Genomic DNA, 17,787 nt, shown 5'->3' on the forward strand with positions numbered 1-17,787 from the left:
TATATACAAGCTTATGGACAAAGTAGTCCTCTTCAAAACTTGGATATTATAACTTAAAAAGGACATTGATTTGAATGGGTGCAGGTTCAGACCCATAATATTTACTCAGTATAAGTAATCACACTTACTATTTAGTTCAGCGTTATGGAGGTCTCACATAGTGATAGACACTTTATTTTTATCTATAAGCAGTAACAAGATGACTCTGTCTATAGATACTCAGACAAAATGAGAGTTGTTCTCAATTTATGAGGCAATATGATACGTGTGGTGAGCTACACTTAATCACACCAGATTCCTCTACACTGTGTGAGAAACTTAACTTAGCATAACCACAAATACTTTGAGTTATGGTCTAAAGCACATTTCTGAAATCTATCATAAGTCATAATATTTATTAAGTACCCGTATTAGCACAATGATGAGAATCCCAGTATTCAGACATCTTCATATCACCATGAAGTAGTTGGGTTCATAACATGTCTTTGGTTGTAGTTTGCTTTAAGGTAATCACAGAAGAACACTAGAGATGATCCTGTGGTGAAAGGTATGAGCCAGAGTATACGGACATGATAAAAATCCTCAGTTTGTTTAGCCTGGAAAACACAGAGATAATGTCAACCTTATTTTGTGTTTTCTTCTAACACAGGGAAAGGGCAAAGGTCATGAATAGAAATTAAAGAAAAATGGAAAACAGATGGTCGGAAGCATGCCACAGGAACTGGAACACAGGCAGTACTGTACACAATTACCTAAAAAAAAGTGGGGGGTAAGGGGATTGCTTATGAGTTATTGTGTTCCCCCACTGTACAGTGTCTTAGGCTCAGTTTCACAATACAGAGTTATTAATAAATAACTGCATATCTCAGGCATTATAGATCACAACCATAGTATTGTTGCCAGAGTTTAAAATACTAGGTCTCCCCTCCCCTCCCACCTCTTTTTAAGAGTTCTTTGAAGACACGGGCCAAGCAAAAATGGGTGCCTACACTTAGGCTTATAAGTCCATATTTAGACACTTAAGTTAATGACCTGACTGGCAAAAGTTCTGAGCACCCATATATGCCATGCTCAGCACTTTTGAAAATCAGGACATTTATTTATGTGCCTAAATTTAAGCACTATTATTATTTTTTTAAATATTGGCCATATGTGATGCTGCTGTTTGGGGGTATCCAGGGTTGCTACCCCTGCCCTTCATGTAAAGAAGCCTAGTCTGTACACACCAGGGGGACTCCACCAGCCACAAGCAACACAAGCATTTCCCTCTCGGCCTATGCAGGATCTGCTGTCCCTCTACAGATAGTCACATTCCAACCACTGATCCTGCCAAGTGTCTCCCTAGAGTATCCAGCCCCTGTTCCACTGGGCACTCTGAATTCACATATCTGCTGTTGCCAAAGAAGTTTACCACTTTGCCTCAGATCAGTGCTCCATTTAACACAGAGCACTTAGATTTGTTTATAGAGAAAACAAACGACATTTATTTAACAAAGAGATTCAAATATTAGCAAGTAGAAATATTGGAAACGTAAAATAAAATCACAACACACATTCTAGAACCTAGACATATTTAACTAGATAGTTTAATTTCATATAGAGCAAAGCTCACCTCAAAGTCCTTCCAGTGTTTTGCAGGCATTCCTGGCTGTGATCTTTTTTTTTATGGACAAAACACAGTGCTGGTTTGGCCTCTGGGTAAAGGATATTGTGTCTGTCTCTGCAGCCCCAGATAGATCAAAACATTCCTTTGATCTTTATTCATAAACTGGACACCCTCCTGCTCTGAGTTCCTTGTTGCAGATTTTGTGAGCTCTTGTCAGTTTTGCAGTCTTGATTAGCTGGTGGCTCAATATGCAAATAGACTTGCATTGTGAGATACACAGTGACCAGACAGAAAGGGAAGTATCTACTACTCTCTGCCAGAACAGAACCTGTCAGAAGCAGGTCACCTTCTGGTGACCTGCCTTTAACGTCAAGGCCTTCAGAATGTAATTTCCAGTATAGATACATAACTTCTTATATATTATCCGTACATATATTTCACAATGATTATGCTGACCAGTGGGTTATTGGCTCTGCGTAGAGATCTTTCCCATTGGTGAGTTATTGTGTATATACTTGCCCCATGGGATCCCTGTAAAATTCTATGCCCTCTGTGCCTTCAGCCAATTGACACAAAGGGGTTCCTGGGTCACACCATACTGTACGTTTCTATGCTGGTATTTTGCAAACCTGTCAATATTTTTAAGAACACTTTTGTCTGCATAAAGATGTCACTTATTCAGAACAGATTGTTTTTTGCTTGTGCATTAAATTTCTCTTAATTGGGGGACCATAGTGTTACAACTAATTGGGTGACTGTCCAGATTAAGAGAAGAGGCTATGAAAATTGAACTTCTGAAAGGACATTAAATGACATAAATTAACTTACTGATGAAAAATACAGGAATACACATGACAGTCAGTGAATTGAATCTCTTAAAAATTATTTATTTATTCCTCTTTTAGGCCCAAATCCTGCCCTGACCACCTATGAGTCTGTAGGGCCAGAAAGTCATAGGAGGTGGTTCGTTTTCTTTGCCTGGAGGATGGAAGCAGTCTGAGGAGGACTTGCTGACAATGGTCCTCTCCTCACTGCAGAGCTTCGTGTGTTTCATGCATGTACCAGTAGCACAAAAGGGGGCAGCGTTGTTGCCTATAGATCAATTATCTCCCCGGTCTTGAAAGAATCTTTTGTAAGGTGGGTTAATGAGACCTGTCCACACCTTATTTTGCAGCAATGAATCAAGAAAGCTGGTTGGGACTTGAAAGAGACCCCAGATACCCAGGACAACTGGTTCCTGAATAGTCACTCCAGACTAAGCACAGGATCTGCCATTCTGGGTCAGACCAATGGCCCAGAATGTCAATATCCTGCTTCCTTCAGTGACCTACCTCATGTTGCATGGAGCTGATTTTGCAATTTTTCCATGCTTTATTTGTGTCAGGCGTGGGGTGGGAAGAATTCCTTACTGAAGCTTGTGATGATTAGCATATAGCATGAAGTATGAGATTTGATTATCCCTATTTTACATGCATAATTACCAATGTTTTTATTGGTCATAAAGTTATTCAGTCCCTTTAAGATCAAATTAACAGATGCTGACTGTAGCAGTGCATTCCCAAGGATGACTATTCTTTTATTTGTAAAGTCAGAGCTTCAATAACTAATTAAATCTTTCAATTCATAAAGCCTGTATATGAACATACAGGTTATTAAATACAAAATCCCTATCTTTTAAGGATGTTATTTAGGTTTTTTTAGTAGCCTCCATTCACCTTGCACCTTTTGCCATTGGATTAAAAAAGGGAATTAAGGAGTAAGTGCAGTGGCGGGGAAAACCCATGTTCTCTCACTTTTTAATATTTTTCCACTGGGAAAAAAGTCAAAGTTCCTTTGCGGTCTTTTCTGTCACTTGAAGAGAGGGAGAGATAAAAAGTGAATGAAGGTGTTAAGTTTTCTGAAAGTAGCATCTTTCAACATTTGGCATTTTAAAAAAGTATTTTCAAGTATTATACTTTCAGTACTGACACTTTTACATTTTCTGAAAATTCTTTGTGTGTGGGTGGGGGTGGGGGGGGGGGGAGCAGAGAAGTAAAAAACTGAAAGAAGGTAAGGTAGGCTTTTTCTAACAAACTCCACAGGTTGTTTTCGAACTGGTTTACATAAAATAAGGGTCTCTGATACCATGTGGCTCATGTGACCAGTTACAATTATTTTAAACAAAACTATGTTTAAATTAACTTAAAGAATAGATAATAAAAATGAAATCAAAGCTAACTTGTGTCATTCAAATATAGATTAAAGCTTCAGTAATAACCTCATAAGACAGGATACACTCTTGTAGTTACAAGTGGAGCTGATCGAGAAAATTCCACCAAAACATTTTTCACTGGAACTTGCCAGTTTGTTGAAATTGAAAAATGACCCAGAGACAGGTTAGTTCTGATGGAATCCAAATAGGGTTACAATGGAAACTTACTTGCCAGTCAGGCTTCTGATGCAAACCTACATGGTTACCTGTCAGCTCACCTACCCAGCTCTTTGCCAGAACTGCCTGGTTGGCTGATGGGGAGCCAAATGGTTTCCTGGCATGTGACTCCTCAGCAGCCCCAGCTCCCAGGGCTTCAATAGTCTCCTGCCCTGGGACAGCCCTTCGGGCAGGCTGCCTTGAAGTCAGACACCAGGGCCTTCATGGTCCAGGGCTCCAAGGCAGCCTGCCATTGGAATGGTTTGGCGTGGGGGACTCTAGGGCTTCCAGGGACTATGGACTGTTCCAGAGTCGGGGCTCTGTTCCCTTCTGCAGTTAATTTCAAACTCTTGTAATTTTGTTCCAGAACAAAACCATATTTCAAAATATTGAAATCCTCTGTGAAATAGAATTACTTTTCTCCATGCAGCTTTAATTACAAAGCTGTCTTCAAAAAGAAAGGAATAAGAACTTACTTAAAAATGCTAAGAAGGTTAAAGGGATTCTTAGGTGCCAAAAACTGGCAAAAAAGTCACAAAAACCATTTCACCTAGCTCTATTACAGGTCAAATCCTGCTTGCCTTACATACACAACATATGCAGTCTTGTTGACTTGTATGGAGGATTTAACCCTAAATATCACACTGCATTATATTCTATATCTTTGTCTTGAGACATAAAAAAACTGTTAGCCAGATGGAGAGGTATATAATAAAACTAGGCAGACTCACATCTTTTACTTTAGTCTAGGGGTCTCTTCAAAGACAAGTTAAAACAAGGAAACTGACCTAATGTCTATTCAATCGCCAAGCAAATTTGTCTAGAAAATATCCTGATACTAAGCAAATTTCACCACAATTTCTGTGTTGCTATGAAAAGAGAGAGGCTGGGGAAGGAGAGGAAGAGTAAGCAAAACATGAAAAGTACTAAAAGATATTTAACTTAGGCTCTTCAAAGTTGAAGTATTGCTCCTCCTCCTCCCACACATTCCTGAAAGTCTTTCAGAAAGGAAATTGGGGCGAGCACTGGAATGCTCCTGCCTGGATAACAGTAATCATTATTATAAGACACTACAACTTCATTTCAAAACCATTTTCTTCCGGCCAGCCAGCTGTGGCTACTCAAGACAGATTAACCAGAACCTGATTGATTTCAGCCCCCATTTAGCAACGCCAGCTAAATGCCATAATTATACAGAATGCCTGCACAGATAATGTCAACCATGTACTTAGTGATATTACTAGATAAGCCCAACTGTCAGATCTTTGGACTGAGCTTTTCAAATGTACAAGGGCAGTGTAATTGAGGAGGGGCAGACAGGAAGAACGAGGCACCATTTGAGTCAGTGTTATATTAGATAGCATGGACTAATACAAACAAGTAGATTCCATGCAGGGCAAGTGTTTGGCTCTCAGCCTCTCTAATGGCGGTGGCTTCTTTGTTATCTGTACATGTAATACTTGTTCTCTGTGATCATTTATGTTTTAAGTATGTCTGATATTATCAACCTGGAAGTTTGTATGGCACATAACTGATGTTATGAAATGTACCCTAAATTGGAAAAAAAAACCCAGTTCTTGTCATTCTTCATCCTTCCAAATCAGGCAGATTTGTTTGGTAAGCATATTGCTTTATTTCCTCTGTGATTTTACATCAGGAACACATAAATAAAGGTCTGGTACTAGAACAGGAGGAAACTTTCAGTCTCTCTTGTATCTTTTTAATCAGGGAACCATCCTGATTTAAAGGTTGATTGGGATTGTCCCTCTACTGTAAAATCATAATTGGTTTATTGTAAAAAGGTATTGACACTGTAATCTAATCTTTCTAATCTTTCTTTATCTATCTTTAAAAACAGATGATTATGGCCCCATCATGCTGGGAATTATACAAACATAGTAAATGATATGCCCTGCTCCAAAGAGCTGACAATCCAAAAGACAGGATGTGATCAGCACTTCGCAGGGTCAAGCCCATGTCCTTCTGGACATCTGCCTATTAACATTAAGGGAAAAATAAACAAACAAACAAAAAAAAACCTCACACCACCATCGCTCTAAAGACATTTGCTGCCTTCTCCCGAATGTGGAATCTCCCCCCAAAAGGTGTGCAGATTCAGTCCTAGATCAGTGACAGGTGTAAGGTCCAATAGCTTATGGGTCATCACCATGGCTAGAAATGGGAAATTAAGGCCACTGCTAAGGAGAAATTCCCAGGTTTGCAAGGGGATACACAACAGTTGCTTCTAGTCCTGTGAGGCTCAGAGAAGTCAGATATTAAAATCATGACACTACGCAGAGGAAAGATATCAAGTCAAGTAATTTCTAGATGTTTCTAAAACATGTTTTCTATATTTTTTCACAAAGGCTTAAATTGCTGGACTCTGGGTATTCACACTTGTGAATAATGGGAGATTCTGAGGATCATACTTCCTATCCCATTTGTGGTTGTTTACCCTTTGTCTTGATGATGCACCATTCAGAAGATTAGGATGAGTTGACATTCTAAGGAATAAAGTGTTCTAATTATAAGTCATACGCAACAGTGCACATCCAAACTGCTTTCAAGTTTTTTTTCCAGGAAAAAAGCAGGAACAAAAGGGCAGAGATAAGAGAGGCAGAATTTTAAGTGAGTACTTTGGGATTTTCTGCCTTTTTTACTTTCCTTTAACCACAATCTTTTAATTTCCTCTCTTTGAAATATTGGTTTTTAAAAAATTAACTTAAACTTTATCGACATTACAATATTATTTTGTTTTAACTACAGTGTTCTGATAATGTAGTTTTAAAAGGACAGCTATCTAGGTATAACCCTAAATCTGTCATAAAGTTTTCAATGAACAGTGAATTCACCTTTTTATTAAAATAAAGAAGAAGAAACCAAGCATACACTGATTTGAAATTTACACCTGAATTCAATAATTACCTAGTATATTGATCACATGAAATTGTAAGAAAAAAAAATCACAATAAGTCCCAGCATGGTGGTATCTATTATTGAATTCATCAAACAGTGAAAACTCACACTGGACTCAGCATGACATATGAGGACTTGGGTCTCAAGGTATTCTGTCATGTCTTGGGAAATAGGAGCATCATTGACTTGAGCATGCATAATTTCTAGCCACATTTTAAATCATGAAAAGGTTTCTGCTATAGTTTAAAATGAGTCACTTGAGTTACAATAGTTTCTTCTTGTGTCTGAACAGAATCTACAAACTATGCAATGTACTGCTTCCTGAAACAGTCTGACACAGTCCTCTGTGTGTGTGTGTGTGTGTGTGTGTGTGTGCCGGGGCGGGGGGGAAGTTAAACGGAAGACTTTGTTCCCCTTCAGGAATTATATTGATATTGCTGATGCCACGCTGACTCGCTGTGTTTTACCCAAGAGTAATTGGCTACAAATCCATTTAAGAGTAAACATAAGAGCGCTGTCATCTCATTTCCCCCTTAAACATAGGCATTGTGGGTTGTGCCAGTCACAGAAATACATTTTGTTTCCTTTTAAAGCTGATATTTTAGTGGTATTTCAACAGCTCTTCATGTTAACCAAATACTGCCTCATAACTTCCCAGCTATGACTATTTCACCCCTCCCCCACATCCCCAGACTGAATTTCAATGCAATCTCTGTAAAATGTAAATATTGAAATATAAGATATAAGGAGTAAATACCATGCTGTTATTCTCTGGAGTGTCTCTGCTTGTTGCAGAAACTACAAAAGTGTAATTCAAGTGGCACGCTCCAAAGAGCAAATTCTGCATGTATCTACTCCTAGGTCCTCTTTCAGGCCTAGCTTGTGGTTAAAAAATCCATAGCCCTGAACGGGGGAAAGAGCTGACCTGCATGCGTTAGGAAAGAGCACCAGAAAAGATTATGCCTTAGTTAGAATGGAGCAGATTGCTCCCCATGCTGTGCCTCCCCTCTCCTCCCCACATCCTCCCCCACAGCTCCTGATCCCTGGCATGAGGGTGGGAAAATAAGAGTAAGAAGTCCCTTACTCCCTGGAGTTCACAGAACATGTGAACATGGGGGCTGCTGTGTTGCTCTTCTTATTAAGGCAGGGAGAATTTGTATTTGCCTACTCAATTGCTTTTATTTAAACATTGTGTAACACACCAATGAGAGTCTACTGTAAGCTTCCCCATGTCACAATTTAGAACCACACATTCCAAAACCATCTGATGGCCTGTGCTCTCTTCAGCCACGCTGCACGTCCTTACACAACAACCCCTAGTCCAGAACAAAGTGGGAAAGCCTCCTGTGTGCCCCTGCAGGCAAGGCAGGGCCTCTTATGTTTGATCCCAAAGCATTCCGGGAACAACAAAACTGAAACCCCAGTGAAGTTTAGTATCATTTTTTCCCTTAGGTTTCTCAGTTGACTCTGCACCGCTACTTCTGATCCAGACTGAATAAGGAATTGCCAAAATGAGACTGCTCTCCTCAGTTGGGCAGTCAGCTGGGCAGAATCACAATTATTCAGGTCAAGAAGAGGGGTATTTCTAAGCACCTGGGTTTTGAGGCATGTTTCCAAACGAATTAAATACTTTAATCAAACTAGACTGCCCATTGCTCTTTATCCATGGCAAAATTCCCTTTGGTACCATTGCATAGGATACGTTTTTACATTTTGGGATTGTTTTCTGAATTTGAAATGTATGTTTTCTTAGCAGGCAACTGTTGTGTTCTTCCGTTAAATCACAATTTTATTTATGCACAGGTCAAGGGGACATTCAGTGAAACTGAGAAGCAACAAAAGGAATTAATTTTGCACATACCACATAGCAAACCTGTGGAACTTGTTGCTACAAGACATCATTGAAGCCAAGTGCTGAGGATTCAGAAAAAGAATTCAGATGAATATCTACAGTTACATTAGATCAAGACAGGATACAACATTTTTAGTAGGAATATAAACTCTCATGCCTCAGTACATTCCCCACCACTAAATGATGGGGGGAAGAGGTAGAAAGAAATGGGCAGACAGCTCCATAATTGTCCACTGCTGGGTGTGTTGCACCATCTTCTGAAACATCTGATAATGACCTAGCCACTGTCTGAGATACAGTACTGGACTAGATGTGTCACTAGGAATCATCTGCTATGGTAATTCCTATAAATAAAAATATATCATAACTCTCATTGGATTAATGAAATGGTGTTATTATTTTATCTTCTGACATTTTTCAGTGTAAGAGATTAGAAAATACGTATCATATGCAATGTGCTGTTCTTCAGAGTTAATGTGACTTTGTATAGTGAGAAGAAATTATATACTGGTTGAGTTGCAGGGGGAAAAATACTCAAATATATTTCAATAGTTGGCTCATAAATTGAACCATCCATCTTCAGGAAAGAGTATCCAGGGAGTTACAGACTGGTCAGCCTCACCTCAATCCCTGGAAAAATCATGGAGCAGGTCCTCAAAGAATCCATTTTAAGGCACTTAAAAGAGAGGAAGGTGATCAGGAACAGTCAACGTGGATTTACCAAGGGCAAGTCATGCCTGACCAACCTGATTGCCTTCTATGAAGAGGTGACAGGCTTTGTGGATGTGGTGAAAGCGGTGAACATGATATACCTTGATTTTAACAAACTTTTGATATGGTCTCCCACAGTTTTCTTATCAGCAAGTTAAAGAAGTATAGGTTGGATGAATGGACTATAAAATGGATAGAGAGCTGGCTAGGTCATCGGGCTCAACGGGTAGTAATCAATGGCTCCATGTCTAGCTGGCAGCAGGTCACAAGTGTCCCAGAGGTCGGTCCTGGGGCCGGTTTTGTTCAACATCTTCATTAATGATCTGGAGGATGGGGTAGATTGCACCCTCAGCAAGTTTGCAGATGACACTAAGCTAGGGGGAGTGGCAGATACCCTGGAAGATAGGAATAGGATACAGAGTGACCTAGACAAATTGGAGGATTGGGCCAAAAGAAATCTGATGAGGTTCAACAAGGACAAGTGCAGAGTCTTTCACTTAGGATGGAAGAATCCCATGCACTGCTACAGACCGGGGACCGATGGGCTAGGCAGCAGTTCTGCAGAAAAGGACCTGGGGGTTACAGTGGATAAAAAGCTGGATATGAGTCAGCAGTGTGCCCTGGTTGCCAAGAAGGCTAATAGCATATTGGGCTGCATTAGTAGGAGCATTGCCAGCAGATCGAGGGAAGTGATTATTCCCATCTATTCGGCATTGGTGTGGCCACACTTGGAATATTGTGTCCAATTTTGGGCCCCCCCATTACAAAAAGGATGTGGACAAGTTGGAGAGAGTCTAGCGGAAGAAACAAAAATTATTAGGGGGTTGGAGCACAAGACTTATGAGGAGAGGCTGAGGGAACTAGGCTTGTTTAGTCTGCAAAAAGAGAAGAATGAGGAGGGATTTGATAGCAATCTTTAACTACCTGAAAGGGGTTTCCAGGGAGGATGGAGCTAGGCTGTTCTCAATGGTAGTAGATGACAGAATGAGGAGCAATGGTCTCAAGTTGCAGTGGGAGAGGTCTAGGTTGGATAGTAGGAAAAAGTTTTCCACTAGGAGGGTAGTGAAGTACTGGAATGGGTTGGCTAGGGAGGTGGTGGAATCTCCATCTTTAGACGTTTTTAAGGTGTAGCTTGACAAAGCCCTGGCTGGTATAATTTAGCTGAGGTTAGTCTTGTTTTGAGCAGAGAGTTGGACTAGATGACCTCCTGAGGTCTCTTCCAACTCTAATCTTCTATGATTCTATGTTTTTGCCCTCTTTTTGTTTCCTTTTCCTTTGCTTTTTTGTTTTCTTTCAATCTTGTTTTGTATTCACATGTAATTACTCAGCTCAGGTCATTTAGTCAGGGAAAAGAAACCATAACATGTGATTTAGGTGATTAATCAGAGTGCTTAATTGTGAGTATCAAATACTAGTAAGAGCATTCACTGTAAATAGTTTGTGACTAGTCCATTGGTCCAAATATTTATAAAAAATATTTTTTAAAAATGATAAATTATAAAGAATTCAGGGAATGTGTTCAGTTGTTTCCCTGACAGTTTGCAAACAGAAAAAAGAGTCAGAGTCATGAATAAATAGTTTGCAATGAAGAGTTTTACCAGCCCACATGAAATTATTATTGTTGTTGGCTTTGATTTGTATTGCAGTAGCTTCTAGAAGCAAAACTCACCGATCAAGGCCCCAGTATACTAGGCTGTGTAAACACATGTAATAAAAAAGACAGTCCTTGCCCCACAGACCTTACAATCTTAGCACATGATGACAGACAAAAAGTGGATACAATGAACAAATGAGGATGGGTTGGGGGAGTAATCTAATAGTGAAACAACCATGTCTAATATAATAAGCAGAAGTCATAGTATGTATAACATTCAGCTTGAAGGCAAAATGTAAAGCAGTGATGCTCGTTTTGCAGCTGTGTGGGCTGTTTATCATCTAGAGCTGTCTTCTTAATCCTCTAATTGATTACTTTATTCAGCATTCTTTCACAGAAGTGCCAGGATGATTTTATTCTATTGACAGCATTACCACAAGTCAACAAAAGCAAATAACCTTTGCCTTTCATTTTGCAGAGTTCATCTGGCTGACAGAAAATGGCCCTGACATGCAAGTGTTATATTTCCACAATGAAAGAGGCTATCTTTAGAGGTAGGGATTTTCATTTCCCTTAGTAAATAAAGGAAATAACTTAGTCATTAATGCCATGTTTTATGGGCATTTGATTTAAAAATTCCATTAGAAATAGCTTCCATGCTAATGAATGAGAAAGAAAGAAAGATAGCCATGCAAAACAGCTATGAAATTCACCAAGACACACACAGAGATGTTATGGGTAAACTCTAGCCAATACGTGTGTGTGTGTGTAAAATACTTGCTAGTCTATATATCTCAATTCCCTATAAAGGTGGGTTACTGTGACCATTTTCACTTCCTTTACAGTGCACGAGGAAGATGGTACTTATGGGAATTCCAGTCCTTAAAATGGTAGTTGGCATATTATATCATTTAGTCAGAGGTGATTGGTTTTTTTTTTTAATCGAACAAACTGCAGAGGGCCATTGGGCATTATTGTGGTATGCAGGAGTAAGTGGTAGTCCTTGTCCACGTCTAATTTTAATAAAGGGACATTCTTATGGATAGATTGTGCCTAGACCATGTTTGTGTGCCCTGGAGGAACCTATCACTCTTTTGTGCCCCTATGCAGGAACCAGGAACAATTGCAGTCCCAGCATTCTCCTGCCTGTTCCAGCTGCTTCGAGTGCTAGCCATCATGAAGAGGATAGAGATGTGGAGACAGGAGGAGAAGCCCAAAGGGGAGTTCAGTGTTGCACTTCCTCTGCACCCTGGGGAACTCTGGGAGGAACTGGGCTTTCCTAAGCTCCCCCTGGGATGTTGTGGCCCTGCACCACCCTCAGTGCAGTCCTGTGCCTTAAAGGCACAATCAAGTCCATAATGTAAAAGACAAGGTAACAAACTCTGAGGTTTTAGTTCTGTACATATGGGTTTCATAGAGGGTTATTTATTTTTTTTAACCACAGTCTGTCTTCGCTGCTTCTGCCAGAGGTATTCACCAGTCGCTGCACTGCTGATGTTTTCAATGTACTCCTTCATGGAAAGCTGCATGCTGGCTTTTCCAATGCAAGCGTCTGATGTGATGTGAAGGAGCACCGTTGTGCTTTGGAAAGAAACTAGAGCTGCTGAATTAATAGTTTATTAAATATAGGTCACAGAAAACAAATCTAATGACGTCTTTGATGTGATTTTTGTAACAAAGTTTTATGTGCTTGTCCTTTGGGTGCTTAGGAGAGAGGCAGTGGGTCAAATGATCTCCCACCTCTCTGCTTTACGCTGCAAAACAAAAACAGATATTTTAAAGCATCATTTACCTTATAGCTGAGCATGGTGCAAACTGAGTGATGGGAAATGAGGAGGAAGGAGCGTAGCACACTCTCACCAGCTCCCCATGCATTTCCAGTCAAAACCAGGCTGCACTTTCCCAGAATCCTAACTGGCCAAAAAGGTTTCTTTTTGAGTCCCATGTGGAAAAAGGTTGAAAGCCACTACTCCTGGTTACTTGTACTCGCTCGGTTAACTGTCACATTGGGTTAAATTAACTCCTGATGTAACTCCACTGAATAATCCAGGGATTAATTTGGCCCATTATTCAGTGTCTGAGGAGTGGCCTGAGTTGGGATGGTGGCACCTTTAATGTACAAGAATGAAGGACTCACTAAATTGTGAGGGAGAAATGCTTTTTTTTGAGGGGGAGAGGGGGGAAAGTTGCCTGGAGGAAGATTAAATATCTTGAGAGTGGGAGATCCTTGAGGTTGTGTGGCATGGAGGTCTAAGATATCTTTTGCTTTGTTTTGTTTGTGAGGAGTCTTTAGGATAAATCTGGAAACTGGATGAATGCCTGCACTTTAGCTAGTGTTTACTGCTTCCCCTATGTACTCTTATCTGAGTGTTGTGCTGTGACAGCTGTGGCTTTTCATTGGCCCTGTTTGGCAGGGCTTGTGCTCCTGAATCACTGTGAATGGGCAGGAGGGTATGAAGCAGGAAAAGACTTAGTGCAAGGTGTAAAATGCAGCTGGAATACTTGTGCAACTAATGGAGCTTGGGTGAGGGTGAACAGATGCTTTAAACCACTTTTACTCTCCCCCCAGTCATAGGATAGGGGTCTCTGGACACTAATCTGGTCCCTTTAGGTAATGTAGAGCATCCTCGAAGTGCTGGTGGACAAGCAATTGCTTGCTGGAATTGATATTATCGAGTTAAAACCAATTAGATTCTTCCTATAATGCTTTATCATTTTACTTAACGTTAACAATTAATATTATGTTATTAGAATAAAACAGTGAAGCACTGAGTGAGAACAAAAACTTCTTACTTCCACAGCAACTCTTACAGTGATTCTGTACAGGAATGGGATTGTTGATATGTTTCATTGTGAGCCAGGGTTCAGTATTTATACATCAAAGTGTAACATCATCATGTGCCATGGCTGCTGATTTTGGGGCCCAAGCTGAAAGGGTAACAAAGAGAAATTATTGGTTTAAGGGGCCATGGTTTCCTAGTGTACATGCAGTACCAGTTGGTGCCAGGTATAGTAGAAGACTTTTAAATGGCATTAAGAATGTAATGGCTTAATGAGCCTGTTGTATTGAATCAGTCAAAAAATACTGCATACATGTTGCAAAAAACCACACTGACTTCCAATAAGTGCTTATTTATTGGACTTCAGTTATTTTATGAGTTATGATAAATTTTTATTCTGAGGTTATATATGAGTACATAATTATCATAATTCCACTAGAACATACATCTCTTTATTTTCTGGAGAGACTTGATGTGTGTGTATGTACTAAATGTTGATTTTCCCCAGAGTGTTCTCTCACTCAGAATTTATTTCACAAACTTACAGCACTCTTTATAGGTGTAGCATTATGGACTGTACTACGCAGGAGAGGGTTAACATCCAGAACTGCAAGATAAATTATTCTTAGAACTTAGATTTAGGGGAGACAGTTTGTTTATTGGTTGGAGGGGGACTGGATTGTTTGGGGTGTATTCCTACCTCTGCTACTAACTCACTACAGAAGCACAACATATTATTTTTACCTTTCCCATGTCATGTTCCTGGAGAATATTGCATCTTTGAAGGACAGAGTACCTTTGAAAGACACAGTACCTTTGAAGATCATATTAATCCATGTTTAACTGGGAGGAAATGTGAGCTACTCGTTTAAGCATGGCAATGGAAGACAGGAGACCACTGTCTTATTTGTGGCTTTGCCAATGGTTTCTTACAAGTGACCTGCAAGTCAATAACCTCTCTGTTCTTCAGTTTCCTTACTTGAAAATGCATAGACTAAGCTTATCTGCATCACAAATGTTCTGTTTATTGATGCTGATAAAGTACCTTGAGTTCTTTGATTTGAAAGACTTTATATGAACTTAAGATATTTTATTATAATAAACTTTCTGCAATGACATACACCATATAGAATTTAAAGTGCACCATACAACTATATTTTGGATGATCTCTAAAAACACCACAGTATAGTTGGACTCACTGACCTATCAATAATACAGCATCATCAGACCTTCCTTTCTTCACTAGCATTAGTACTTTACCATATTTTATTTCCAAAAAAGATATTGTTTAGCAAGGTTACAAGATATTTTCTGACATAAAATACAAAGCCCTCATTTATTAAACAGTGCTGTCTAAAGTTAGGCTACTAAATTCATATTTCGTCACCTTGATAAAAGAACAGATCCGGTCTGGAAGCTAGGTCTCAACAGGGAGTGTGTGTGAGGATATGGGTGGTGATGATTAGTGTTGGGTGACAGTGATGAGTATGGTGGGTGCTCAAAGTTGTATTTAGAAGCCTAATGTTAGGCACCCAGGTCTGAAAATGTTGGCATAGCTGCTTAGAATAAATATTATAATGTATTGCAATTTAAACAACATTTACTCACAAAATATTAATATTTGAAAATCAAGGTCTATCATTTGAAGTATGGGAACTCCTATGCTGTCTTGTATTAACCAATATAATGAATTTTGAATAGTTCTATTTGCAAAATAAGAAAAGTGGTTGTGCTTCATCATATATAAGAAGAATACTAAGTAAGTGCTATAACTCTTAACTATAATGCAGAAGTAAAATTGCATATGATATGATGGGTTGAAAAAACTGCACTTAAGACTAGATCCCCAACTTGTCAACCAGCCTTGCTCCAGTCAAGCCAATCAAGTTATGCCAATCTTCATCATTTGATAATCTGGCCCTTTATGTTTAGTGTAAAAATGGAGTTTACTTTAAAAAAAATCTTCAAAATGTTATTTTCAAGCAAGGGAAACAAAAGTTATATATTAAAAAAACTCACCCGAAACTGTCCTTGGTTTGAGTTTTAATTCAAACCTCAAAATTGGCCTTAGTTCATTAAGAGGATTATAGTCATGGGCCAAGTTTCAAGGGAAACTCCCGGCTTCTCCCATTGGGAAGTATTTATGATTTTGGTAAAAAACAAATGCAATTCAACAACTTTGGCTGGGTTTCAGGGAAATTCAGGAGCCCAAAGTTTGCGCTGACTTACACCCCATTCTGCCTGATCGTAGTCAGGTTGCAATAAGTGTAAATCAGGGCAGAATATGGAATAAGAAGCACAAAACCATGTGACCTAAATCAATGAACAAAAAAAATTGTTGAGCCCCCTGTGAACCCAAACTGCTGAAGTTGGCATAAGTCTAAAAAACAAGGATTCAGTGGGAAACAAAGTAGAGACATCCTCCATGCCTGATACCTCCTGAACTAAAAACTCTATTTTCTCTGACCTAATAGAGTGAAAAGTGGACTAAATCTTCACAAATAGGCACATTATGTTACTCTGAAAATAAAGGAATATGCAGATAAGTAACTGCATGCACAAAATGATTCATGGGTAATTATAAACACAATTACCTGATAGATGTCTATGTGAATGGAGAGTTTTATGTATTTTGAGTGCACAACTGCATGTTGTGTGCATGCACCCACCCATGTGCCAGCATGCTTGTAGTTTGTGTATGCAAACCTGTTTGGACCCAGAGCACTTAAAGCTCAGAAAATTCCCTGGATTCCAGTCCATTTAACAGAACATTTCCCAATATTCATTGTCACTGGTAGTTGATCTTTTAACATTATGAACCATATGCTGATTTCTCTTCAAAGAAAGTGAAAAATGATTGTCACTCTCTGAAATAAAATGTCTGTGGGCTAGATCCTTGATTCAATTCCATACCTTTTGTACAACTCCTGCATGAAGGAATTCCCCAGTAATGTAGAACCAAAATAGTCAGGTATATACCAACCTTCCTTACAGTCTCCAACTTAGAGGGCATGTCTAGTCAATGGCTAGGGGAAGAAGGTGTAGGTAGACTGTTGCTGCACTCTGGCAATTCCCAGCTTCTGAAAAAGCCCTTTTTTTGGGTGGTAGGGAAGTGATGTTGCAGCTGGGTGTGACTTAGAAATTTTGTGAGGCTGTTTTGTGCTGTGTTATGGGCTAAGTTGGTTTCCAGGTATCCTCAGGGTGAAATGAAAAGAGGGGTAATGATATCTTGGTCAACCCACTCAAAGCCTGAACCAAGAGCAGGTTGGTCAAATGGGAAGATCAGGGCCTAAATGTTTTATTGGGTAAATTCACAATCTCTAGTTAAACAATCTGGAAAATAAATGCCCTCGCTTACCAGTAAAACAAACTTTCATTTTGTAAATGAAGAATTGAAGACTTAGTGATGTGTTAGAAATAAGACTTATTGCTTGACAGGATTAAAGTGAGAGCAGAATTTGGGTGGTATGGTCCACCTGGATCGTTGAGATCCTTGTGGCTATTGACAAAGATTTCTTGTCTTGAAGTTATACTCTTTTTTGAGATGTGCCCAGCACTTGGATAATCAAGTAGGACTATGATTTATTGGCATTTGGTGAAGATAGAAGAGTCAGCGAGGCTAAGGGGAGATATATATCCCATATAAATAGATTTCCTTTTCTAATGGAAGTAAAATGAAGAGCTTGGCTTATTTCGCATCACTATGTATTTTGCAACTGTCCATGTGTCTTTAGAAAGAAACTTTCACATACTATACACATGTTTAAATTTAGTGAGCACTGCAGTTCTCACACTCTGGCCAATCTATTGCTATCCCCATACTCTAGAATCTCCCCCAAAAGATATGAGATTGCAGAACATTTTTCAAAAACACAACAGTACAGTTGGACCCAGCAATATGTAAATTGAAGTCCTAATGGA

At 39.3% G+C, this 17,787-nt stretch overlaps 1 long non-coding RNA gene across 1 annotated transcript in view; it reads left to right on the plus strand.

The window, feature by feature from the left end:
• The window catches only part of LOC137141357 (uncharacterized), a 36,159-nt gene extending 27,106 nt beyond the window's left edge, over nucleotides 1-9,053 (plus strand). The window contains exon 3 of the long non-coding RNA XR_010916601.1: nucleotides 8,733-9,053. This is a non-coding gene — a long non-coding RNA (uncharacterized lncRNA). The remainder of the gene's footprint in view (nucleotides 1-8,732) is intronic.
• Nucleotides 9,054-17,787: the final 8,734 nt, after the last annotated feature.

The sequence above is a fragment of the Emydura macquarii genome, unplaced genomic scaffold (assembly GCF_026122565.2).
Source record: "Emydura macquarii macquarii isolate MOO-44397 ecotype Brisbane River unplaced genomic scaffold, CSIRO-AGI_Emac_v2 contig_3044, whole genome shotgun sequence".
NCBI lineage: Eukaryota > Metazoa > Chordata > Testudines > Chelidae > Emydura > Emydura macquarii.